At 42.9% G+C, this 27,929-nt stretch overlaps 1 long non-coding RNA gene and 1 other non-coding gene across 2 annotated transcripts; both read right to left on the reverse strand.

Annotated features, from left to right (window-relative positions):
- Window positions 1-284: 284 nt before the first annotated feature.
- LOC132686953 (uncharacterized) lies at window positions 285-27,530 on the reverse strand. Its single transcript, XR_009613909.1, has 3 exons — window positions 27,382-27,530; window positions 12,007-12,069; window positions 285-438 (listed from the first exon to the last, which is right to left on the reverse strand). It is a non-coding gene; the product is annotated as an uncharacterized LOC132686953 (long non-coding RNA).
- Window positions 4,601-4,704, reverse strand: LOC132687004 (U6 spliceosomal RNA). Its single transcript, XR_009613947.2, has one exon. It is a non-coding gene; the product is annotated as a U6 spliceosomal RNA (small nuclear RNA).
- Window positions 27,531-27,929: the final 399 nt, after the last annotated feature.

Here is a 27,929-nt window from a genome sequence, read left to right on the forward strand (position 1 = left end):
TTCGGTGCTTTTCTCTGTGAGGGCAAAACGATTCTAAGATGCTAACCTCCACGATATATACAATAGCTTTTATAAATGTTATATTAAAGCTGCCTAGGCCGACTTCCCCCTCCTTCCTAAGGGAAAGTGTCAGTTATACTTCAGTTAAGATTTACACGTGCTCCCTCAGGGAGGTGAAGGGGAAAAACACATTCTATCTCAGTGATGTATGGTTGGATTTAACAGCCCCAATTGTTCAATGCTGGGATCCAGTTATAAACGTTTTTATTCCAAAATGACCCCTATGCATTTATAGCGATTCCAGGACCTTCATAGCTGCTCCACAGTGAGTTCCCTGCAGAAACAATGCACCGTGACCAGACATCTCACCTGTTCCTGCATGTTGGCCACTGGTCACTCCTAGGCAGCATCAGGTTCTGTCACTCCTTGAGATTCATCCTGAGCGAAAGATTGGCTACTTAAGTAAAAATGCTGTGGATTAGAGCAATAGTTCCTTATAAAATAGTCACGGTAAACATCAAAATATCTTACAGGGTTGACTGCAAAGCACCACCAGAAGTGTTCTAAGTGACACCATTAGAACTGGTTTGACTCGACTCCTTACCTCTGGGTGTGCAAAGGGCCAGCTGCGGCTCTTTGGGCACCAGAATGATCCTTTTGGGTGGCACACAGGTTGCCGTCTTCAGATACACTCTCCGGGTATTCCTCACCACCCCCCGTGGGACACCCCTAATGCTGTGCTCTGGAACTTCTAGTCGGCTCTGGTGTCCAGGGTGACCCCCTTCACCAGTCTCTGGAAAGGCAACATGGGGATCAGAGGCCTGTGGCTTGTGGTACCCCAGTCTCCCACAGCACTTGGGTTCCAGCCTGTACAGATGCGGCCACGGATGTAGGCAGAGGACACAGAAGTTGCTCCGGGACTAGAAGTACAAAGGCCAGGCTGGGCACAGGGCATGTTAGGTGACAATTTACCACTGCTGTGTTAAATGAACCATGTTCTTTGACTGCAAAGTGTCTGAATCTGCCACAGCCTCGAATTCCCTAGCTCCATAGTAACCAAGTTAGGGAAAAGCCTATATAGTACCCAAGTTAAGGGAAAAGCCACCACCAAGAAATCCCCGGAAGAATCTACTATGGCATAGACCTCTTCATAGCCACCAGCCAGGAGACAATGTGTTATGCCTCCTTTTCTTGGTCTCTTTTTCTTTGCCTGTTGCACATCTACCCCACTCTGGGTTCTGTGAAGCTCAAACTTGTGTTTGCATGGGATGGACCTTGAAAGCACTGGATGGACCTTGAGGGCATTTGCTAAGTGAAGTAAGTCAGACAGACAAAGACAAATACAGTATGATCTCACTTGTATGCGGAATCTAAAGCAAAACCAGAAACAAAAAACCGAGCCCCTAGACACAGAGAACGAACTGGTGGTTGCCAAAGGCAGAGGTGAAATGGGTGAAGATGGTCCAAAGGCACAAGCTTCCAGGTAGAAGATAAATAAGTCATGGGGATGTAATGTGATGATAGTTAATAACACTATATAGTATATTTGAAAGTTGTAACTATGTGGGGTGATGGATGCTAACTAGATTTACTATGGTGATCATTTTCCAATATATACAAATATCAGATCATTTTGCTTTATACCTGATGCTAGTATAGTGTTATCTGTCAATTATATCTCAATTTTAAAGACTTTTATTTGCCTCGGGATCACCTGGGGTGCTTTTTAAAATTTTTTTTTATGTTTATTTATTTTTGAGAGAGAGACAGAGCATGAATGGGGGAGGGTCAGAGAGAGAGGGAGACACAGAATCCGAAGCAGGCTCCAGGCTCCGAGCTGTCAGCACAGAGCCCGATGCGGGGCTCAAACTCACAAACCGTGAGATCATGACCTGAGCCGAAGTCGGACACTTAACCGACTGAGCCACCCAGGCGCCCCTGGGGTGCTTTTTTAAAATTTTTTTACTTTTATTTAAAAAAAATTTTTTTTACATTTATTTATTTTTGAGAGACAGAGAGACAGAGCACAAGTGGGGAGGGGCAGAGAGAGAAGGAGAAAGAACCCGAAGCAGGCTCCAGGCTCCAAGCTGTCAGCACAGAGCCCGATGCGGGGCTCAAACTCACAAACCGCGAGATCATGACCTGAGCCAAAGTTGGACGCTCAACCAACTGAGCCACCAGGAGCCCCTGGGGTGCTTTTTTAAAATTCAGATTCTTGGGGTCACCCCTGCCTCAACCGTTTAGGCTGAGTGCATCCAGGGTAGGACCGGGAACAACAGGCTCCACACGTGAATCTGATGACCATGGATGGGTTTTCTTTAAAAGGCCCTGAGTAGTAACTTTTGTCCTTTTCTCTTTCCACTTTTTTTTTTCATTTTGTTAATGTTTATTTATTTTTGAGAGAGACAGAGCATGAGTTGGGGAGTGGGAGAGAGAGGGGGAGACACAGAATCCCAAGCAGGCGGCAGGCTCTGAGCTGTCAGCACAGAGCCCAACATTGGGCTTGAACTCACGAACCATAATCGTGACCTGGACCGAAGTCGGACACCCAATCGACTAGGACCCAGGCACCCCATCTTTCCACTTTAAATAGTCTCCCTTTCCCCTTGCTTTAATTACTGTCAAGTTTTTGTCATTATCTGTAGAGCTAATGACTTCCAAGTCTATACATCTATAGCCCTCATCTTCCTCTCGAATGCTAGGTTTAAAATTCCATCAGCCAGCACGTATTTCTCCCTCGATGCACTGTAGATACTTCCAAAACCCTTCCAAAATATAATTGTGACCAGTTATTTCTTCCCGAGACATTTGAAATTGAAGGCCACTCTTTGAGGACCATTTAGGTAACAAAAGGCTAGCGTCAGCTAAGATGTGGAATCCACTCAGGGTAAAGAAAAATTTAAGTGTTCACATTTCTTATAAAGTTAAAAACAAATGTTTCCAATGGCTGAATAACCTCTAACAGCAAGACGCGAACGCAGTTTGTTCCCACAATCTGTGAATTCAGGACTTGTGTCTTCTCTTCTGCTGAAGCCAGGAACGGATATTCCAGTATTTCATCATCACTTAGTGAATTTTTGCCTCGGTTCCCCAAGACAAAGCTAGCTGTGTGCGGGTGGGCTTTGACAACTGCGGGTACCTGCTATCTGTTGATCTGGTTCTCTATTGCTTTTCACATGACAGTGGTGAAAATTCTGAATTATTATATCCTGACTATGCATTCAAATCCTCAGAAACCTGCTCAGTTTATGTCAAGAGTTAGAGTTCATTGTAAGGCTACGTACAGTGCTGCATGAGGAAAACAGGGACAGTGCCGCCGAGGGGAACTTCAGAACACAGCGACAGTTCTGGACATAATGGCTCTCACATGCTGACAGCTGACATGGGCCAGACAGCGCTGAGCGCTGCCTGTCCCCACTTATTTAGTCTTCCCAATAGTTTATAAGAAGCACCATCCTAGGGGCACCAGGGTGGCTCAGTCCGTTGAGCATCTGACTTCGGCTCAGGTCATGATCTCGAGGTTTGTGAGTTCGAGCCCCACATGGGGATCTCTGCTGTCGGCACAGAACCCACTTCAGATCCTCTGTCCCAATCTCTCTCTGCCCCTCCCCTGCTCATGCTCTCTCTCTCTCTCTCTCTCTCTCTCTCTCTCTGAAAAATAAATATTAAAAAAAAAAAAGTGCTGTCCTTGTCCCTGCCTTACATGTGGGAAACAGAGGTACAGAGCAGTAAAGGAGCGCTTTCAGCCTCCCTGGCTCAGAGTCCATGTTCTTCCCTGAGGCGCGAGGCACAGTTGTGCCTGGAGACAGACCCTGTGGAGCTTCTCTGTGGCGGTTGCTCAGTGACTCCGTGGTTGGCGTCTCCTTCTCTTGCTGCTCTTGCTGCTGCCAGCTGACTCCGTGTCCCCTCCCTCAGGATTTTCATTCATCCTCTCGGCATGTGTACTCCGGGAGCAGTTCCACTGGTGGTGGTGGGCAGGGTATATTTGCCAAGTGCCGGGACAGCATTGTTAGCCCTTGGTGGGGTGTGTGAAAGCTGTGGCGTCCTTGGAGCGGGTAGAAATGCAGAGACGTCACCACAGTATGACAAAGCAGCAGAGAAAACGGCAAGCCAGGGGACAGAAAAGTAGTGAAATCAAATACTTTCCTATAGCCCTGAGTTCGGAAGGCACGAGGGCCGTTCCCTGGGGGCTCCAGGAACCAACTGGGGAGAAACTTGAAGGGGCTGAAAATATTGTGGGCAGGAGAGAGTGGGAGAACCAGAGATATGTTGCTTTTTTAAATGTTTATGTATTTTTGAGACAGAGAGAGACGGAGCATGAGCAGGGGAGGGGCAGAGAGAGAGGGAGACACAGAATCCGAAACAGGCTCCAGGCTCTGAGCGGTCAGCACAGAGCCCGATGTGGGGCTCGAACTCACAGACCGCGAGATCATGACCTGAGCCGAAGTCGGACTCCCAACCGACTGAGCCACCCAGGTGCCCCGAGATATGTTTTTTTTGTTTGTTTGTTTGTTTGTTTTTTACTTTATATATACGGGGCAACTTTAGAAACAGCCATTTATTATTTGGATTAAATGTATGATTTGTTCTGTGATACAGAAAAAATATGGAACGCTTCACGAATTTGCGTGTCATCCTTGCGCAGGGGCCATGCTAATCTCTGTATCGTTCCAATTTTACTATATGTGCTGCCGAAGTGAGCACGAGATATGTTGCTTTTGACTATTATCTTATTCTCTTTTTCCTCTCCAGGCTGGTATAGGCTGGGGAAACATGGATTATGTGTTTGCAGCTCTTGCAAAATACAGCCTGATAGCCTGTTCCTTTCCTAATGTCGATGTTCACAGTGTGTTGATTTGATTTAAGCAAATTGCCCTTTCCTTTTCACATCAAGACCAAGGCTCAAAATGGCACCACCTCCTCCGCAAAGCACTCTCCTCTCACCCTGCAGATCCACCGCGACCCTACTGTGTGTCAGGCACTGTCCTAGGTGCTGAGGACATGGCAATTAATGAAAGGCACAAGACCCTGCCGGGTTAAAACATACCCCGCAAGTGCCAAGGGGCGTTGGGGAGCATCTAGTCCACTCCGCACCCACTCTGACCACCCCTCAGCCGGCCTCTGCTTCCCATTTCCAACAATGCCCGTTCTACCAGCGATGAGCTCTATCGCTCAGAAAGCTCTTACCTACTGGCGTAACAATCTGTTTTCCGGCTACATGTATCTATTGGCCTGAGTTTCATTCTCCGGAGCTAGGCAAAATAAATTCCCTTTTATTGGATAGCCCTTCAAATCCGGGTCTACAAACTCTCATTGTCACACTTGCTCTCTTCTCATCTCTCTGCCATCCTCCCCTTTTCTCACCAAGCGGGGGCAGACCCCCTTCCCTGGCTGTCCCCCTACCTTGCCTTACGGTCTCTCCGCCTCAGAGCCCGCCACATTTGGACTTCTTCAACTCACGCTTTATTTGTTCTTCGTGCTTAGGCCTTCCTTCTTTTCCCACGGCCTATCCTTAGCACCCGACTCTAAGTCTATACTGTTTCAAACTCTGCATTTGTTTACTGTGCTAGTTTATTGCCATCCTGGGCAAATTGGGATTGGACAGACGGTGGTGAGTAGTGGTAGCAAGGTGGGGGCAAGTCAGCCCTTTCTTTTGGGTTTTGTTCTGTCTTTGGCTGGGTCTACTATCTCTTTACATTTAAATTATTACCATGCAGGATTATTGAAGAAACTAGGTCAGGGAGTTCATATACGGTTATTATTTTGATCACTAAAATAACATTGAATAAAACATGTCTACCAACAAGCCTCTATACGGACGAGAAAGAAGCAGATTGTGTAAATGAATGAATGGATGGGATGTTTTCTTGCATAATTCTTAGTTTGTTTTTTCTTGTTGTTGTTGTTGGTTTTTTTTTTAGTGTTTTAGTTTTTTCCTACTCATGCCAGATAGGTAAGTAACATGGATGGTTTTTCAAATCAAAATAACTAAGTTTCGGTCATTACAATTGCTAGTTTACTTACATTAAATGAATATATAATCCCACCACACTGCACAGCATAATTAGCAAGTATTTATGCTGTTCAATCCATGACCCAGTTTCCTGAAGACATCTGTTTTCTAAAAGGATCTTTCTCAAAATTCAGATGAAAAGACGCTACTCAAGTAGGATTGCCAGATAAAATACGGGGCACTCAGCTAAATTCGAATTTCAGATTCTATTTTTTAGTATAGGTCCGTCTCAGATATCACATAGGGTAGTCTTATACTAAAATGTTGTTAATTGTTTATTTGAAATTGAAATTTATTTTAGCATGTTGTATTTTTCTTTCTCCCTTTTCTCTTTTTTTCCTCCTAAGTCTGACAACCCTACACCTGAGACATAAACCTTAGACGTTCATCCCAATGCCCATCTTCCACCAGTAACCTCCCTCTTCCCCATCCTCTTTCCCATTTTATTTTTCTTTCTTCCCTTTTAGATAAAGCACTCAGATTTCAGTTCTCCCAGGTATAATGGCCTCATTTCGATTCCACGTTGTTGTATTTTTCCCCCTTTGACAATATGTAACAGGTGTGTAGCCTTGTTGATTTCTACTGTGGGATAAAAAAAAATACACATAGGATAAACTGTTGGAGAAATTGGCTTAAGCAGCTTCTCAGCTGATGACTAATAGTTTAACAGTTGCAAACAGGTGAAACCAGTCTCACTGTTCAAATGTTGCAAACTCCGGGGTCAATCTGGGTGGAGATCTGTGGCAGTAAAACATAATTCCTTGTCAACAGAAATGTGTTTGCTGAATGTTATCAGCAGGCATCTAAAGGCCTTGTGTATTTAACACGTTTTTTCTTTTCACCTGAGAACTGGATTCATTTCCTTTTTTTAAAATAACTCTAGACTCTATTTCCCTTCTACCCCATAAGCTCTTGAGACCATCAAGATGGTTGTCAGAGAACACTGCATGGATTGACTTCTCTGAGGGCTCCGGGCCATCCCATACCTCAAAAGCCTTTGTCTTTACTCCGCGGGGAAGTTCAGAGCTGGGAAGTGTGGCATAACCACCACCTCTCAGCTAGCACGGAGGAGTCATTCGTGCTGTTGTCCTGCCCGTGGGGCTGATTCATTCGTTGTTGTGTATGGGTCTGAGCAGACAAATGTGTCAAATTACAAATAAAGGGGGAAAAGACATTTCATTCTATCTTTTAATTGAAGTACAGTTAACAGAATGTTACATTACTTACATTACATTACTTCTTGAGTCGACAGTTCTGTGTATTACTCAATGCTCACCATTATAAGCATAGTCCCTATCTTTCACCGTACAACACATTTTCATCTTTCAAAGTTATTACAATATTATTGATTATATTCCCAGGATTGCTGACTATGTTGTACTTTTCATCATCATGACTTATTTTATAACTGGAAGTTTGTCTCTATCTCTTATTCCCCTCTATCTATTCTGCCCTTCCTCCTGCCCACCTCCTCTCTAGCAACTACCAGTTCGTTCCCTGTATTTAAGAGTCTGGTTTTTGTTTTTGTTCATTTGTTTAGTTTTGTTAGATTCCACACATAAGTATTTCTACACATACAGTATTTGTCTTTCTCTGACTTGCTTCACTCAGCGTAATACCCTCTAGCTCCATCCATGTTGTCCCAAATGGCAAGATCTCATTCTTTTTTATGGCAGAGTAATATTCCATTCTACAAACATGACACATCTTTATCCATTCATCTATCGATGGGCTTCGGCTGCTTCCATAGCTTGGCTACTGTAAATAATGTTGCAGCAAATGTAAGGGTGCACATATCTTTTCAAATTACTGTTTTTGTTTTCTTTGTGTAAATGCCCAGTAGGAAAATTACTGGATTGTATGGTGTTTCTGTTTTTAATTTTTTCAGGAACCTCCACACCGTTTTCCACAGTGGTTGCACCCATTTACATTCCCATGAACAGTGCACCAGCGTTCTCTTTTTTTCCACATCTTTGCTAACACTTGTTATTTCTTGTCCTTTTGCTACTAGGCATTCTGACTAATGTGACATGATCTCTCATTGTGATTTTGATTTGCATTTCCCTGATGATGAGTGATGTTGAGCATCTTCTCATGTATCTGTTGGCCATCTGGATGTCTTCTTGGAAAAATGTCCATTCCGGTCCTCTGTCCATTCTTTAATTGTTTTTTTTTGTTTGTTTGTTTGTTTTTTTGGTGTTGTGTAAGTTCTTTATGAATTTTGGATATTAACCCCTTATTGAATAATCATTTGCAAATATCTTCTCCCATTCAGTAGATTGCCTGTCATTTTGTTGATGGTTTCCCTAGCTGTGCAAAAGCATTTTTTATTTTGGTGTAGTCCTAATAGCTTGCTTTTGCCTTTGTCTCCCTTGCCTGAGGAAACATATCCATAAATACGTTGCCAAAGGTGATGTCCAAGGGTTTCCTGCCTATGCTTTCTTTAAGGAGTTTTATGATTTCAGGTCTCACATGCACGTCTTTAATCCATTTTGAGTTTATTTTGTGTGTGGTGCAAGAAAGTGGTCTGGCTTCACCAGTTTCACTGTTTCGTGAGTGGCTGAAAGACATTTTTCTTGTTGAGAGTAGCCTGTGTCAGTTTCTGTGGCCTGAGACTTTAAATTGTTAAATAATTATTGTCAACACGTTAGACAATGAAAGCTGATTCAATGTACAATTATGTGCTTTACCTCTCTGGAAATGGTAAACTATGCAGGAAGCTGTTAGCTATATTTAACAAAATACTACTCCGAACAGTTTATGAGACTCAAATTAAACATGGATTCTTGGAGATATTAAAATTAAATGATTCAGTAGAGTAAATATATTTTTTTAAGGTTATTTATTTATTTTGACAGAGATAGCAAGCAAGGGAAGGGCAGAGAGAGGGAGAGACAGAATCCCAAGCAGGCTCAGCACAGAGCCTGACGCAGGGCTCACACTCACAAACCCTGAGATCATGATCTGAGCCGAGGGCAAGAGTCAGACACTCAGGGGCACCCGGGTGGCTCAGTCGGCTAAGTGTTCAACTCTTGGTTTCGGCTCAGGTCATGATTTCTCAGTTTCGTGAGTTTGAGCCCCATGTTGGGCTCTGCGCTGGCAGTGTGGAGATTCTCTCTCTCCCTCTCTCTCTGACCCTCCTCACTTGCACTGCCTCTGTCTCTCTCAAAATAAATAAATCAACTTAAAAAAAAAAAAAAGGTCATTCAACTGAGTGAGCCACTCAGGCGCCCCCCGTAGAGCAAATATTAAGATATCCGTGAACTCAAAGAACAAACTTGAGATCTCATGAAACTTAGGTTTCAAGATTTCATCTGTATTAAAATGTCCCAGAGACCTTCCTAAATACAGACTGTTCTTGGGTCACAGTCACAGAGATTGTGCTTCACCACGTTGTGTAGCACAGTTGTTAAGAGCATGGGTTCAAGGGGTGCCTGGGTGGCTCAGTTGGTTAAGTGTCCAGCTTCGGCCCAGGTCATGATCTCACACTTCATGAGTTCGAGCCTGCTTCATATTCTGTGTCTCCCTCTCTCTGCCCCTCCCCTGCTCATGTGCTCTCGCTCTCTCTCTCTCTCAAAAATGAATGAACTCTTTTAAAAAATTAAAATACCTTTAAAAAAAAAAAGAGCATGGATTCAGGATCCAGACTAATCTGCAATTTTATTTACCTATGAAACTCTCTCATTCCTCAGTTTCCCCATCTGTAAAATGGGAACAATATTGCCTATCGCATGGAGTTGCCGAGAGGATTAAGAGTTGCTATGGGTAAAGCACTTAGTAGACAACCTGTAGATGTTAGCAATATTTTAAAACACCAGGCGGCTGCCATCCTGCCGTTCCTCAACCCACGCTTTCCTGAACGCTGCAGTGTGGACTGAGGCTAGCTACTGACTCAGTTTGGGCTGTGCATAAATTAGTTAGCCTGTCTGTGCATCAGTTCACTGCCAGTAAAATAAGTCTGAGAATTCTCAACTAACTCACAGATTCAGTCCTTGAGAAAGGAAGCAGCTACATTTTCCCCCCTGGCCTGGCAGTATTCACTCTGCTCTGTAAGTTTGGAACAGTAAGAAAAATACGTGGTAAACAAGGGCTGTGCCAAGACTGAAGGCATGAGCAAAACACTGTGGACCTTTACCCTCACTCTCGTGGAGAGACACGAGCAGTCACAAGAAGTTGCAATCTTGATGATCACAACGAGTCCGGCACACGGGACACTATTAGCATAACACAGAGTACCACGGATGTGTTTGGATACATGGAGAATCTCAGTGGCCACGAGTTCAGTCTCCTTTCTGGAACCTTCTTCCTGACCTCCAATTGGTGGTGGGGCCCAGGGCTCTGGCCTTTTCTAATCTACCCTCTCTTCTCAGGTGATCTTGCCTAGGCCCTTGGCTTTTTGTAGCTCTAGCCTGACCTCTTGTTGGGTTTCAGACTTTTATATACCCAACTACCTACTCAACGTCTACACGTGTATGCCTAAAATGATCTTAAACTTCACATGTCTAAAAATGAACTCTCATTTCCAAACCCGTCAGCTCCCCTACCCACACAAATCTGTATTCACTTCCTCCCCCAAGCTTTCCCAAGTATCAGACTTAGCACTAAGAGGTCACCCTTGATTGTTCTCGCCCTCAAAACCCTACAGTTTCTCACTCTGCCTTCTCTCAATCCTTATTTCCTTCTGCACTCTGCTTCACATGAGCCTTCCTATTGTTCTAGAACATTCCTGGCTCCAAAATCTCACTTCCTTTTCTCTGTACCAGGAGCACTCTGCTCTTGGTTTGGCTCATGGCTGATTTCTCCTCATAATTCAAGTTTCTGCTCAAATAGCAAACGTCTCCTCTTCAAAGAGGTCTTCCCTGATTACAGTAAGGAAAACAGCCTCCACTCACATAGCCATGCTCCAGCCCTTACCCAGCCTTTTCTCTCTCCCTCACAGCACCTGTCCCAGTCTGAAGCTATGTTACTTATTTATTTATTTGCTTACTGTCTGTCTCCCACACTAGAATAAAAAACTCCAAGACAGCAAAGACTTGTCTTATTCACTGTGGTGCCCTGAGTTCTAGAATGGTGATAATTCAATAGTGGGTTCTTAGTATATATTTATTGCAAAAATAAGTGAATGAATGATGAATGAATATCAATGGCTAGCAATAACAGGGTTTTGGGAACCAGAAGCATAATGAGTATTAGAACACTGGAAAAACAGATTCTGTTTGGGTTTTGAATGGCTAGAAGAATTTATATAGGTGAAAAAAGAAGAAAGGGGTCAGCAGGCGGGGAATTAGCCCAAACGAAGTCCAGACTTGGCCACAGTACTCATGGGAAAATACAGAGAAACTGACCTAAGAGAGGCAGAGAGCAAATGACAGATGCAAATGGAGGCTGAGGCTGCATGGGTAGGAGAGGGTGAGACCAGGGCAAATGTTGGATGTGTTGCATAGAGAGGTTATTTGGTGGTGACATGACTTCTTCCAAGGGGCTGGCAAGTTGTCAGTGATGAATGTGGCCTCATGTAGTGCTTGAGAAGGGGAATAAAGGAGAGGTTTGTCACCAGTAAGACACTCAGACAAAGCCTTGGGAAAAAATAAAGGCTTCTACAACGAGCTTTCCCCCATAGCCTATGTAAAAATCCCAGGAAGAAGACCCTTTGCCCTTGGGATGTGTCCCAGAAACTAAGAGGTCATGGCAGAATCTGAGAATCTGTCCCACCAGGAAGACCTCACATACTCAGTGGTCAGGGAGTCATTTATTATTGCTATAAAATCCAGGAAGTATTGGATCTTGTGTGAAGGCAGGGGGATGAGAGGGTTTCTGAAAACACATTGGAGATACTGTTGGGAAAATGTCAGGTTTTTAATAACTGAAAAAATGACCACAGCAGAATTTCCAGTGAATCCCTTCCCACTTTCACTGTAACTGCCTTAAGAACAGTGTCTGTTGTGATTTAAATTAATGCTTTGCAGCCTGGCCCTAAAGATGCACACGCTGACCTTTTGAGAAATCATATTTATTCCAGATGTTGCTTCTTGTAACAGCGGTGGAGAGTTGATTTCCTGTGACAAAAAGTTGGAAACGACCTAGATAAGTACAGCAAAACCCAAAGGACCCAGTCATTTTTCTAATAGGATCAGGCGACTAATTAGATGGTAACACCTGTTACAGTTCCCCACCTTCCACCTCCCCTAAAGATGAGAAAGGCACATTCTGTAGCTCCAAAGCAACACTTTGAAGGATGCTTCAGCACTCACTTTATCTGCAAGCCTATAACTGGGGCATTTACTGCACTTGAAAAAAAAAATCCCTCGGGGCGCCTGGGTGGCTCAGTCGGTTGGGCGTCCAACTTCAGCTCAGGTCACAATCTTGCGGTCCGTGAGTTCAAGCCCCGCGTCGGGCTCTGGGCTGATGGCTCAGAGCCTGGAGCCTGTTTCAGATTCTGTGTCTCCCTCTCTCTGCCCCTCCCCCATTCATGCTCTTTCTCTCTCTGTCTCAAAAATAAATAAACTTAAAAAAAAAAATCCCTCCACTGTGCCTCTACTGTGTCATACACCACAGCATCACCATGGATGGGAGGGACAATGAGCCTGTGCCACCTCTTTCTGGTTCAGCCTCAGTGTCCCCTGTGGTTTCTGAGGCACTATGAGGGTGAATTACATCCAGCGAGTGTTACATCACTGGGTAACCTCCATACACACCTCCTCTCTGGTGTGTGCCTCACCTATCAGAGCTCGGTGAATCCTCACATGTGAAGGTGGGACTATCATCCCGGGTTACCTATTTAAAGAGTTGAACCTCAGAGAAAATTCCCCTTCATAGTGTGCTTATTTCAGGTAAGCAATATATTGACTTGGAGCTCCCATTACTGAGCTCCAAACTTTTGCATTAAGAATAGCTCTACCTAGGGGCGCCTGGGTGGCTCAGTCGGTTAGGCGTCCGACTTCGGCTCAGGTCACGATCTCGCGATCCGTGAGTTCGAGCCCCGCGTCGGGCTCTGGGCTGATGGCTTGGAGCCTGGAGCCTGCTTCTGATTCTGTGTCTCCCTCTCTCTCTGCCCCTCCCCTGCTCATGCTGTGTCTCTCTCTGTCTCAAAAATAAATAAACGTTTAAAAAAAAAAAAAAAGAATAGCTCTACCTAGAGGGCGCTTGGGGGGCTCAATCACTTAAGCATCCAACTTCGGCTCAGGTCATGATCTCGCAGGTCGTGAGCTCGAGCCCAATGACGGGCTCTGTGTTGACAGCTCAGAGCCTGGAGCCTACTTCGGATTCTGTGTCTCCCTCTCTCTCTGCCCCTACCCCACTCACACTCTCTGTCTCTGTCTCTCTCTCAAAAATAAATAAAACAGTTATTTTTTTAACTTGTTTTATTTTTTATTTTTTAAAATTTACATCCAAATTAGTTAGCATATAGTGCAACAGTGATTTCAGGAATAGATTCATTAGTGCTCCTTACCCATTAGGCCCATCCCCCTTCCCACAACCCCTCCAGTAACCCTCAGTTTGTTCTCCATATTTATGAGTCTCTTCTGTTTTGTCCCCCTCCCTGTTTTTATATTACTTTTGTTTCCCTTCCCTTATGTTCATCTGTTTTGTCTCTTAAAGTCCTCATAGGAGTGAAGTCATATGATTTTTGTCCTTCTCTGACTAATTTCACTTTGCATAATACCCTCTAGTTCTATCCACGTAGTTGCAAATGGCAAGATTTCATTCTTTTTGATTGCCAAGTAATGCTCCATTGTGTGTGTGTGTGTGTGTGTGTGTGTGTGTGTGTGTGTGTGTATATATATATATATATATATATACATATATATATATATATATATATATCACATCTTTCTCCGTTCATCTATTGATGGAAATTTGGGCTCTTTCCATACTTTGGCTATTGTTGATAGTGCTGCTATAAACATGGGGGTGCATGTGTCCCTTCGAAACAGCACACCTGTATCCCTTGGATAAATGCCTAGTAGTGCAATTGCTGGGTCGTAGGGTAGTTCTATTTTTCGTTTTTTGAGGAACCTTTTCCAGAGTGTCTGCACCAGCTTGCGTTCCCAAAAAATAAATAAAACATTTAAAAAATTAAAAAAAAAAGAATAGCTCTACCTAGTCACAAAGAGGTGTAAGCCTTTGAAACAAAATTGCCAAATGATTTAGAAATGGCTAGCTCTCACTTATGTCAAGCAAAACATGAACATACACAGGAACAAAGAAAAAAAATTCCTTTCCTCCTCCAGACAGGGGCCACATCTTCTTTGCTACTCTGTCCTCAGTGGCCAGAATAGGAAGAAAATCAAGATAGTTCTATGGGGGACAATGTATACAGTGACTTTATGTCCTTGTATTGTAGAGTCTGGACTGGAAGTTCCCTCAAAAGTCACTCTGAGCCAGGCCCCCTGCTTCCAAGCAAGTTCACATCCAGAGTAAGCAGCAACAGATCTGGGCTATCTCTCTAAGGCCTAAATAGCAATACACATGGACAGTAAGAAGAACAAAAAGGGTTTGAAATAAAATAAACATGATCCACATTGCCTTCCTGCCTTTTCTAGTCTTTTCTTTTCCTTTTTGTTAAAAAACAGGGATCTGTTGGTGGGAGAATTTCTGGATGTTCCCATGAGCAGATGGCAATGTTCTCTTCTTCTAATGTTGTAGGAACCAGACAGAGAAGGGGCGACAGAAAAGGGAATGAACGAATCAGAATTAGACAAAGCACATCTGGCCAATGGGTTACCCTCTATTTCTAATGACTTTTGAAAACTTCAGTATCTGCAAGAATTTTTTAACGTTATCACTGATCTATCATTACAGTCCAAGGACAGACGAGTAAGAGACTTCATCCTCATCCATTCTTTCAACAAATGTGTGGTCAGTGCTGAGCGTATCAGGCTATGGGCTAGTCGATGGTTTCATAGAGATGAATGAGACCGTCCTTGCTGTCATCTAGCTCATAATCAAGACAGCCAAGCAGCAATGACCAGGTGGCTTGATCAGTGCCGGGATGTTGGCATGCCCAGGAATGATAGGGAAGACTTGAAGGGCAGTCAGAGAGGGTCATGAGACCAGGTACCACCAGAGCTGTGTCCAGAAAGAGGGGTGGGATGTAGACACACGTGAAGAAACAAAGCAATTTGAGGCAAGAGTAAAAGTCAGGAGTGAAAGACTCTAGCTCTGATGGCTGGGCATTAATTTGAAAGCACTGGGGAACCATCGATGTGTTTTCAACCAGGGACGAAAATATCATATTGGCATTTGGGGAAGATAATTTAGGCAGCAGTCTGATACACAGACTTGCGGAAGAATCAGAAAACAAGACTGGAGACAGGGAGACTAGTTAGGAAGGTATGGAAAGAAGTCAGGTAAGAAATTACTTAGGGTCTAACCAAGGAGCTCTGGTGAGGGTGGACAGGAGGAGACTGACTGGTCAACTGAATGTGAAGAAGTGGTGGAGAAGGAGAGACTGTAAAGAACTTCTGGGCTTCAAACTTGACTTAAGAGATAGATGTCAGATGTCATTAACCAATAGACACTGTAGCGAAAGATGGTGGGGGGGGGGCAGATGATATGGGCAATTTTGGATATGTTGAGTTTGAGATGTCTAACTGGCAGTTGGACAGCCCTGTTCTGAGCTCAGGAACAAGTTCAAGGTTAGAGATATGAATCAGCACATGGGTTATCACCAAAGCTGTAGGTTTCAGTTTAACTGGATCGGTGGCTTGCAGATGGTTTTCCTATAATCCACAGCAGAAATACGTTTCCTTTCATAGTCCTGTGCACATGTACATACACATAAAAATTCACTGGACAATATTTACCATTACTAAGAGTGATGAACTCTAATAATTGTCCTTTTTATTCCTTTTTTTTTAAATGCACATCAGGGGCGCCTGGGTGGCTCAGTCAGTTAATTGTCCGACTTCAGCTCGGGTCATGATCTCACGGTCTGTGAGTTCGAGCCCCACGTCGGGCTCTGTGCTGCCAGCTCAGAGCCTAGAGCCTGTTTCGGATTCTGTGTCTCCCTCTCTCTCTGCCCCTCCCCTGCTCTTGCTTTGTCTCTCTCTGTCTCAAAGATAAATAAAAACATTAAAAAATAAAATAAAATAAAATAAAATAAAATAAAATAAAATAAATAAAATGCACATCAGATGCATCCTAATGGGTCACAAACTTTAGTTTTGCATTGTTCTGAACTGTACACTTCTTGTGGCAGGGACCACGTGTTAAGCAATTTAGATTCCCCATAACATCCATTATAGTGCCTTTTGCATAATGAACTTTGGTGGAAAAGAGAGAGAGAAGGAGGGACAGAAAGAGGGAGGGAGGGAGATTTTCTGATAATCAATATTCTCCAGCACTGCAATGACATCTTGTCCCCTCCAAGTCTCTGAAACTTCTATGCATAGTTTCTATTTTTTGACAAATCAAGCATGAATCATAATACCTGGGGTGAGATTGGATGGTTTGCTTTTTCTCCCCCACTGTACCCCCAGTACCAGCTCCCTAAACCACACAGAGTATTCCAGGCACAGTCTTTTATTTATTTTTTTTAAGATTAGAAAAAAACTTCTTTTAATATTTATTTCTGAGAGAGACAGACAGAGATAGAGCACAAGCGGGAGAGGGGCAGAGAGAGAAGGAGACACACAATCTGAATCAGGTTCCAGGCTCCGCAATGTCAGCACAGAGCGTGACGCGGGGCTCGCACCCACGAACCGCAAGATCGTGACCGGGGCCAAAGTCCGATGTTTAACCCACTGAGCCACCCGGGCGCCTGGACAGGCCTACCCAAGCAGCGAGCTTCCACATCACAGCTGAAGCTCTTTCTCGAAAAGATTGCCGAGCTCTGCACCACGTGACACCGAGCACAGCGGCCTGGACCGGAGGAAGATGTAGCAGTGGCAGCAGCCAAACCGCACAGAGAAGAGGAGCAAGTCGAGGCCACGAGGGAACAGAAGCTCTGAGCAAGCTGAAGACCAGGAGGACAGGACAGGATGGAGAAATCAGTTGGTAGGCTCAGGAGCCGTTGAAGAAGCAGAGAGTAGTTGGGAACCTGTAACAGCAGAGCAGTAGGAAAGGTCGCAGTGGCCAACTTGTGCTCAGAGGGACGAGATACCCGGTTGAGGTGTGGTGAATCCTGCGGCAGCTCCCGCTGCCCTGCTTGCATTTCAGGCTCTGCGAGGGCCAGCTTTTCATGATTCCTCTTTCTCCTCGAAGCCTCGTTGTCATAAATGGGTTTTCTCTCTTCCTTACTCTCCCATGGGTTTTTAAAACTCTTATGTTGGGGAAAAGTCGCAAGAGCGGCAGGGAGGACTCCCATAGTCTTTACCCAGAATCACCCATTTGAAACATGTTGCCACATTTCCTTTGTCTCTAGTTTTTTGGGAAGCAATTGAGAATAGGATGCATATATCATATCCCTTTGCCTCTTAATACTTCCGTGTGCATTGCCTTAGAACAAGGATGTTTCCCTACATCATCACATTACAGGTATCAAATTCAGGAAGTTTTACATTGATGTAATACTTTAATACAATCCAAAGCCCATGAAATGTCTCTATGCCAATGTTCTTAGCAGTGTATTCGCAACAGTCAAGAGGTAGAAACAACCCAAATGTCCATGAATAGGTGAATGGACAAACAAAATATGGTACACACATACAATGGAATGTTATTCGACCTTAGGAAGGAATGAAATTCGGATTTATATTATAACACGGATGAACCCTGAGGACATGTTAAACAAAATAAGCTGGTCACAGAAGGACAAATAAGTCTGTGATTCCACGCATACGAGTTAGGTAAAGTAGTCAGAACCACAGAGAAAGTAGAATGGTGGTTACCAGAGGCTGGGGGGAGGGGGAAATGAGCTATTGTTTAATGGAGACAGAATTTCTGTTGGAAAAGATGAAAACACTCTGGAAATGGATAGTGATGATGGTTGCACAGCATTGTGAATGTACTTTTTTTTTTCTTTTTTTTTTTTTAGATGTTAAAGGATTCAACATTTTTTTTTATTTTTTTAATATATGAAATGTATTGTCAAATTGGTTTCCATACAACACCCAGTGCTCATCCCAAAAGGTGCCCTCCTCAATGCCCATCACCTACCCTCCCCTCCCTCCCACCCCCCATCAACCCTCAGTTTGTTCTCAGTTTTTAAGGGTCTCGTATGTTTTGGCTCCCTCCTTTTCTAACATTTTTTTTCCTTCCCCTCCCCCATGGGTTTTTGTTAAGTTTCTCAGGATCCATGTAAGAGTGAAACCATATGGTATCTGTCTTTCTCTCTATGGCTTATTTCACTTAGCATCACACTCTCCAGTTCCATCCACGTTGCTACAAAGGGCCAGATTTCATTCTTTCTCATTGCCACGTAGTACTCCATTGTGTATATAAACCACAATTTCTTTATCCATGTGAATGTACTTAATGTCATTAAACTGTCCGCCTACAAATGGTTAAAATGGTAAATTTTATGTTATGTGTATTTTACTACATTTTTTTAAGACCCTGTTCAAATTCTATGAATTGTCCCAATAATGTCTTTTATATCATTTCCCCCTCCAGCCCTGGATCCAGTCCAGGATCATGCATTTCATGTATTGCATTCAATTATTATGTCTCCTCATGAGGGTGACCATTCACTCCCGCTCGCCTGACTTTCTGGTCTTAGCGCTGAAACTCCCCCATCCCAGGAAACCACTCAGTCCTGCAAACAGGGATGGTCAGGAACCCCAATCCTTAGTCTCCTTTGATCTGCATCAGTTCCTCAGCCTTTCTTCATCTTTCTTAACATTGTCATTTTTATTTTATTTGTTTATTCATTCATTCATTCATTCATTGAGGGGAGGTGTAAGTGAGCAAAGGGCAGACAGAGAAACATTTTAGAGGAAAGATCAGATGGCATCTTTGCACTTGACAAAAGCAAGCATTTCAGGATCCCATTTCCATTGTCATCACAGAGCACGATAAACCGCTTTCTCACTCCCTCCCTCCTTGGCCACTTCAGGATTTTTAGGAGGAAGAATTTTCAAAATGCAAATATTTCCAGATAACTTCTTCTTTAAAAAAAAAAAAATCATCGCATTACTAGGGAAGAAAGTATGCCTTTCTGTCTGAATTCTGCGCCTTGGCACTGATTCTCAAAGCGAAGACTGTTTTGTTGGGAAAAGTACACTATTAATGGGTAGCAGAAACCTTTGCCCTTTTTTGTTGACAGCCCTGACTGCCATCAGAGTTTTGTGTATATTTAGTAAATGATCAGTTCAAATTCTTTATTAATTGCCCAATCAGGTAACCAACGAACTCTCCAAAATCACTAGCAATCATGGGAGGCAGAGCTTTTGGGGAAGAGGTAGATGAGCAAAGTTCTCTGAGCTATTTGAAGGACACAAAAGCCTTCAGATGCTCAGAGCACTGTGACCTTGAATCTAACCACAGCGTTTATCATGGTCTAAACATGCCACACAGTCTCTTTATTTATTATGTTTTCTGTCTCTCTGTGCTAGAATGAAGAAATCCCCATGAAGCCAAGGATCTTTTCTTGTTGTTGTTGTTCACTGATGGGGGTGCCTGCCCCCACCGTGTGCAATTAAGTTAAGATTTGTTGAATGGATGAAACTGCTCCTAAATATAATTAATGTAATTAATGCCCCTGACCTGTACACCTAAACTGGCTAAAACAGTAAGTGTTATGGTACGTATATTTTGCCACTCAAAGAAAAGTAAAAAGGGGCGCCTGGGTGGCTCAGTCGGTTGAGCGTCCGACTCTTGGTTTCGCCTCATTTCATGATCACAGGTTCATGGATCACGCTCCGTGTCTGGCTCTGTGCTAAGCGTGGATGCTTAAGATTCCCTCTCTCTCTCTCTCTCTCTCTCTCTCTCTCTCTGTCCCTCTTTCCTGCTCTCTCTCTCTCAAAAAATAAAGTTAAAAAAAAAAAGTCATCTGACATGGGTAATGCTGGATTGCTGCTGTATTTGAAATAATTTCAGTAGATCCGCTCCACTTAGGGAATCAGACCAGACCAGGTCCTCATCCCGGAACCAACAGAGGATCAGTTTCAAAGCCCCTTGACTCAAGTTTGAAGTTTTTCATTTTTTCTGAGGGGCTGGGGAGTACGAGAAATAGCAGCCCCTTTTAGTTTATAACCTTTCCTGCCATGCATTCTCCGGCCCTATACACCCTCACTCTCCTTCCCACCAGCGATTGTTTTCCACAATTCTCACAAGGAAAGTCAGGAAAAAATACTAAGTTGCATTTTTCTGCCAGTGTTCCCGTCACCCCTCTTCAGCTGAGTACCTAGGCGCTGTGGCGAGAGGGAAGTTAAGAAACCGCCCCTTTGGATAGCGTTGCATTCTTTTCTGTTCTCGGATCCTCCTCCCAGAGGAGGGAAGAGTCCATTTTTGCCCACGATGTAATCTAACAAGCACAGGATCAAGAATTACAGCTCAGGGACATTCTGCGAAGTAGAATGAACGGGGGACGAGAGAGCTACATTAATCATCTGCACTGGGGAATTCTCTGCACTAGTGTTCACAAAACGCTTTCTGCTCTGCAGATAAATGTCTGGGCTCTAAAACAGAATGCACAAACGGCTCCTGGTAAAATCTACTATGGATCAAAGCTATTTTTTTCTTTGCCCTTCCAACTAGCTAGTTTGCTCTTTAAATATTTGAACCCTTTTGTACAAGTTGTGACCATGACACAAATTTAAATACGTGATGCTCTTTACCGATAGAGTCTGACTTGGAAAAGCCTCCACCCCAACCCTGACTCTTCTCTGATGTTTGGAAGGAAAAGAAAGATTTCAGAGGAATGTTAATACAAGTCTTCAAAAATATAATGCTATGAATATATTGGGTGCTTAATTAAAAACACTATTCCATTGAATTTAACACCTAAATGATTGAACTAAGGAAATTGAGGAAATAGTAACAAACGAGATTTTGTAAAAGACAGTTATGATGTCTGCCATTATTCACAATCTTCTGTCTCCCGTGCAAATGTAGCTTCAAATGAAGATGCCACTAACAGATATTGGACACCTACTTTGTACTATTTTAAGCGTTTTTACACATTTTATCTCATTTAAATTACAGTCATATTTACGTCTACCTACATGGATTAGAAAATCACAGGGACCCCTGGGTGGCTCAGTTGGTTAAGCGTCTGACTCTTGGTTTCGGCTCAGGTTGTGGGCTCACAGTTTTGTGAGTTCGAGCCCCATATCGGGCTCTGGGCTGACAGCACAGAGCCTGCTTGAGATTCTCTCTCTTTCTCTGTCTCTCTCTGCCCCTCCCCTGCTCATGTTGTCTCTGTCTCTTTCAAAAATAAATAAACTTAAAAATTAAAAAAAAAGAAAATCACTAAAAAAAAGAAAAGGAAAAAAGAAAATCACTAAGTCTTCTTAGGCAAATGATTTGATTCTCAGCTAAGTAATTTGCCCTCTCCACTCTCTTTTTCTCTTCTTTTTTGAAGTACAGGTATAAAAAGCCATTCTTACCGTATTGTAATACTACTGATTCTAAGACTCAGACACATTTTTCTGTATTCTAACAAATAGAAAAAAGTGTGCTCTATTGAAAGACTATACAGCTCATTATATCAAACTCTAAGCCAATATTTTAATAACTATATTTTATTATAACTATACATTTTAGTTAGAATGTCACTACTGTATTTAGTTTAATTGTATGTTTTGATTCTGAGTTGCAATACAAATGCTGGGTTTGAGCTAAAACTGTTATGGAAGTGGGCAGAAAGTTTGCAAAAGGAAGTCAGGATGAAACCTACCGATGAGATCAGGCTCTTAGAAGAATGGAATATTCAACTCACCTCCTCATTCGTAACAAGCTGAAGGCAACTTTTCCAACTTTCGTTCTTGTGAAAAGTGTCAATGAGCACAATGGCTTTATGTAAATGATTCCAGAACATACCCTTGATCAAAGTTAACAGTGTTTCATTGAGAATTTTCATTCCAGGCAAAACAATTTTGCAAAGAACATTTAGAATAAAGGTAACATTAGGATGCCTAGGTGGCTCAGTCAGTTAAGTGTCCAACTCTTGGTTTCAGCTTGGGTCATGATCTCATGGTTTGTGAGTTCAAGCCCCTCTTCGGGCTCCACACTGTCAGTGCAGAGCCTGCTTGGGATTCCCTGTTTCTCCCTCTCTCTCTGCCCCTCCCACTCACATTCTCTCTAAAAATAAATAAACTTTAAATCTATTTTAAAAATTAGGGTAACATTTTACAAAGTATCGTACTAAATAACACACATAGGTCATTGCTATATGGCTGATTCAGTAATACAACCCCACGCAAAACTGTGCATATACTCCCTTATGTGTTACGGGACTATTATATTGTTGCAGTTCCCAATGCCGTGATCACAATAAATAGCGGTTGATAGAAGTTATTGACCCGTGCCTCTGAAGGTATAGATGAATAGGTCAATTTTAGGAGAAGATGGATGATCCTGTGTATATGGGCTGTAAGAAATATACATTTATCAGAGAATGTGGGACTGGAGCGTGACGGTATGAATTTCATGAATTCATTCTAACATGTATTAATTAAATGATCTTACAGAAGTTCATTTTCTTTTGTAAAACAGGGCTAAAAAATATTACTTGCCTTCTAGCAGTCTTATGGTATTTTGAGAATAAATGATAAGGAAATACATTTTCTTTTTTTTTAATGTTTCTTTTTGAGAGAGAGAGAGAGAGAGAGAGAGTAGGGGAGGGGCAGAGAGAGAGGGAGACACAGAATCTGAAGCAGGCTCCAGGCTCTGAGCCGTCAGCACAGAGCCCGATGCAGGGCTCGAACTCACGAGCTGCGAGATCATGACCTGAGCCGAAGTCAGACACTTAAGCAGCTGAGCCACCCAGGTGCCCCAGAAAACACATTTTCTAAAGCTAAAATACCATAGGTATATTAGGTATAATAATTAATGCTTTTAGCAAGATTCCAATTTTAGTTTCCATTTACAATTTTTTAATTTAAAAATCAGTTTCCAAATACTCATTTTAAAAATGAGAGGGACGCCTGGGTGGCTCAGTCGGTTGAGTCTGACTTCGGCTCAGGTCATGATCTCGTGGCTTGTGGGTTCGAGCCCCACGTCAGGCTCTGTGCTGACAGCTCAGAGCCTGGAGCCTGCTTCATATTCTGGTTCTCCCTCTCTTTCTCTCTCTCTGCCCTCTCCCACTCATTCTGTCTCTCTCTGTCTCTCAAAAATAAATAAAATAAACATTAAAAAAAAATTTTTTTTTAATGAGAAAGGGGGCGCCTGGGTGGCTCAGTCTGTTAAGCCTCTGACTTCGGCTCAGGTCATGATCTCACAGCTCATGAGTTCGAGCCCCGTGTCGGGCTCTGCGCTGACAGCTCAGAGCCTGGATCCTGCTTCGAATTCTGTGTCTCCCTCTCTCTCTGTCCCTAACTCACTTGCATTCTGTCTCTGTCTATCTCTAAAGTAAATAAACATTTTTTTTTTTAAATGAGAAAAACAGATTATAAGGGAAAAAAGGAAAATCATCCATAGTCCTACTGTCCTTCTTCACCCTTAAGTCTTTGCTTAAATATCACAGTCCCAGTGAGGCTTTTCAGGACAGTGGGTTTAAAATTGTTGCAAATTGTTGTACCTCCACCTTGACACACAAACACAGGGCACTCAGTGTGTAGCATTTCTACTAGTAGGAGTAGGTGTAGATCTACTATTTAATTTACTTATTTGTGTATCGTCTGTATCCCTCCAGAGGAATTTGAGTTCCATGAGGACAAGTTTCCCTTTTCCTCATTTTTGTATTCCTCGTCCCTGTCCACTGTCAGCATAAATATTTGTTGAATGAATCAACGAATCTAAGCACAAGTCCTGGTAACATTTAGATGTGTTTCTTCTCCTGCGTTAAAATTTTTAATGCAGTGAGTTTTGTTATTTTTAACATAAAAAAAAAAAAGTAACATTTATTTAATGCCAGACACTGTGTTAAGGGTTTTACATACTTTTTTCATTTGATCTAGCAACAACACTCAGGGATATTATCCCTGGTTTACAGATAAGAAAATCAAAGTCTCAAAGTGTTAAGCAATGTGCCCAACATCTGGCTTCTAGGAAACTGAGTCTGACTTCAAATCAAAGTGTGACTCTAAAATTTTTTTTTTTAACGTTTATTTATTTTTGAGACAGAGAGAGACAGAACATGAACGGGGGAGGGGCAGAGAGAGAGGGAGACACAGAATTGGAAGCAGGCTCCAGGCTCTGAGCCATCAGCCCAGAGCCCGACGTGGGGCTCGACCGCGAGATCGTGACCTGAGCTGAAGTCGGCCGCTTAACCGACTGAGCCACCCAGGCTCCCCAAAGCGTGACTCTAACGTTTGTTGTAATTTCACTGCATCAGTGTGTTTTCTGGTTGTACTCTTGCTATATATTTACTCATATGCATCTTTCTCCATTTAACTTTGTATCCAAAGTATTTCCTCATGTTGACACATTTCACTTCCTACTTTAATGGCTAAAGCTAACTGTATAAGACAGGATCATACTAGAGGGAGCAGCAGTATGTATTAGCTGAAGATCATAAATATCTATCATGTAAGTGTTTAGTTACGAACTTTCCTTAAAAAAAAATCATATTTAAGCTAACCTCTGCACTTTTGTCCAAAGCCCCTCCCCACTCCTGTCTACCTACTCAAATATGTGTATTTGGGATTCTCAGACTCCGTCTAGCTGCTCAAGAGTGTTGTTGTTTAGTGGGGATTATTTATGAGAGAACACTGGATCGGCTCACAGATCTGAAGCTAAACAGTTAAGCCTTGGAAAGGATGTGTCAGCTGGACCTTGGCCGTCAGGGCTCTCTTGCCTTCTCCGGCCTTTGAATCCCTGCCTGTTTGCATCATCCTCTCAAGCCAGCTTCCACAGCGGGAGAATAGCTGCCTTGGGTGCAAATCCTGCAGCTTTCTGACCAGTGGAAAGAGGAGTTCGAGTTTTAAAAATATGGGTAAAAAGACGCTGATTGACCTGGCTGGGACCTTGTGCCTATCCAGGGACGATCAGCGTGTGCAGAGGAATGGACAACAGTGATGGACTCAGTTTGGGCCCATGTGCTTTTCCTCTGAAGCACTTCACGATCAACAGCCCCACAGGGTTGTAAACAGCAGTCCCCCAGAAATGTCTGTTCTGGACAGACAAAACACGGAATGCGCCTCTATGGGATCAGATCAAACCCTGCTTTTTTCCTTAACCACCTCAGGCCACATTCATTCATTATGAAAAAAGATTCATGGGGCAACTATCATGTGGTAGGCACTGCTAGGATCTGGAGATAGCCATCCATTCTTTCAGTCAGCCATCAAATGTTTATTCAGAGGCTCCTCTGCCTCTGCAGTGTGCTAAGTTGCTGGGAACACAACAGTGGGGAAGACAGGTCTCTGCTCTCTACCAGCTTATATCCCGTGGGCACAACCGTCAATAAACAGATAAAGGAAACAGTCGTAAGCTGTGAGAAGAAAGGATCACGATGTCATAAGAGGATAATGAGGGTAGGCATGGGGAAGGGGGTGGGCTTAAGATGATGAAGGCTGGCCCCTCGGAAGAACCGATGGTAGAAAAAAAATCACCTGACCCCCCCGTGTCCTCCTGCTGAATCCCTCCCATGCCTTAGCATAGGGGCTAAGCACACGAAGATTTGCTAAATTGAAAGGGAAACTAGGAAAATGAATATGAATTAGTGTAAAGATAAAGGAATTTTTTTGTGGAAATTAAGACCTGCTGGCTGGAGAAGGTCATACTCCCATGTGAGTTTTGGAAAAAACACATCATTTAGCAGTCATTAAGAAAAAATGTGTGACCATAGGAACTGCAAAGTTCACAAGGCTTCAATGCACATTTCAAAACAAGCCTAAGAAATAACAATCAAATGTGTCATTGCTATACAACTCATTCAAAAACAAAGCCACAACAAAAGGGGAAAAAATAAGGCTGTTTTGCAGGCCATAAACCTAAGCACCAAAGAACTTAGAGTTTGGCTCCTCTGAAAATCGGATAGGCATGTTTACTTCTTTGTAATGATCTTTTCCTCTGAATAGATTTGTTTGTTTCTGAGAGTAACAAATACAGAAAGAAAATTAAAATTTTTATTTCAAGATTGCTCTGTACACATGCGTGATATTTAACCACATGGTGTCATGAACATGCTCTTTGTACACACACACACACACACACACACACACACACACACACACACACGTATACATGCTCATATACATAAAGCCAGGGCTGTGTAGACAGGGGATACAATTACTCAGATACAATTAGTCCCAATTACTTATTAGCTGTGTGATTTTGAGCAAGTTACTTAACCTTTCCAGATCCCATTTTTTTCATTTGTGAAATGGAGATAATACTAAGAACTTTGTAGGGTCATTCTGAAATCTTCATAAATGAGTTGCGTATTGAGTGCTGAGCGGTATGTGGAATAGAGTAGGTGTTCAATAAATGGTATTTATTATTTTTTTAGAGTCAATATATTACTAGACTGGGACAAGACCCAATCTCATCTTGACTACTCTTGTATTCTATGAAAGAGCAAATTTAGTATATTTCATTTGTTTGCTAATGATTCTGATCACACTAGAAATATTAAATGACACTCCTATTTCGTTACTATATGAGGAACAGACACATCTGTGAAATACTTTGAGAAGGTTAAACAGTGTCTTTCTGTTCTTTCGACAATAGACCAGAACAGACAAGAGATACATTTAATTATTCGTGTGTAAATGGAAGAACTAACTAATATTCAGTCAAACCAGCCCTTTTAGAGGTCAGAGGGACCTTGGCCATCTCAGTGAATGCTGTTGCCTCCCCTGTATGTTCTGCTCACTTCCACATTTGTGGTCTGGGTCAAGGTGCTCTTTGACTGGACTGACCTTCACCTCCACTCAAGTAAATTCCATTTTTCTCCTTACCTCATTACTCATTCCATCTGCCATCACTGCACTAGTTTTAAGGGAAGCAGGGAGGGTGGGAGGGGTGGGTGGGTACACAGTTCTTTTGTTCCATTAACAAACATTTCCAGGGCACCTGGGTGGCTCAGTTGGTTAAGCATCCGATTCTTGATTTCAGCTCAGGTCACAGTTTCAGGGGATCACGGAGCCTGCTTGAGATACTCTTTCCCTCTCTCTCTGCCCCTCCCCCACTCACTCTCTCTCTTGAGTGCTCTCCCTCTCTCAGAATAAATAAATAAACTTAAAAAACAAGCAACATTTCCTTTTGAATGCCTTAAATCCTTATCACTCTTTTATAAGTACCTCCCCAAATCTCCTTTGAATCACTCTACCTCAAACACAGAGCACTTGTTACTTACGGTTAACTAGCCCATGTCCTACCTAATTCAGAGGTCCTGTTTGAAGAGATGAGCAGCTAGAGTCTCCTGACTGACAGGTGTGAGATGGCTCTTTCCCATGGTCGCCTTCCTTGGACAAAGTCCAGTTTCCCAATGAACCCTCTTACCAGGTTCCCAGGGAAAAACCCACCATTCTGGATGGACACTGACCAGTGCAGGTCACAGAGAGCCTCTCAGAAGCCTGGATTATTATGTCTGAATCTGAGGCTGCTTTAGGACTTTAAGCATTCCAATTCCAATGACTCTCACCAGAAAAATATCTGGTGATATTTAACCAAACCATTTACCAAAATATAACACAAAACTGAACCCCCAGGACCCTGTAGGTGAAAAGAGAATTTCAGAATACACTTTCTAAGAAGGACACCCTGCCATTTGCAACCACATGGATAGGCTTTGAGGGCATTGTGCTGAGTGAAATAAGCCAGAGGAAAATAAATGCTGCATGGGATCACTTATATGTGGAATCTAAATAAAAAGAAACAACAACAACAGCACAAAGAATATACTTTCTATTCCTTTCCTACAGAA

Source organism: Panthera onca, chromosome F1 (assembly GCF_046562875.1).
Source record: "Panthera onca isolate mPanOnc1 chromosome F1, mPanOnc1 haplotype 2, whole genome shotgun sequence".
Classification (NCBI taxonomy): domain Eukaryota; kingdom Metazoa; phylum Chordata; class Mammalia; order Carnivora; family Felidae; genus Panthera; species Panthera onca.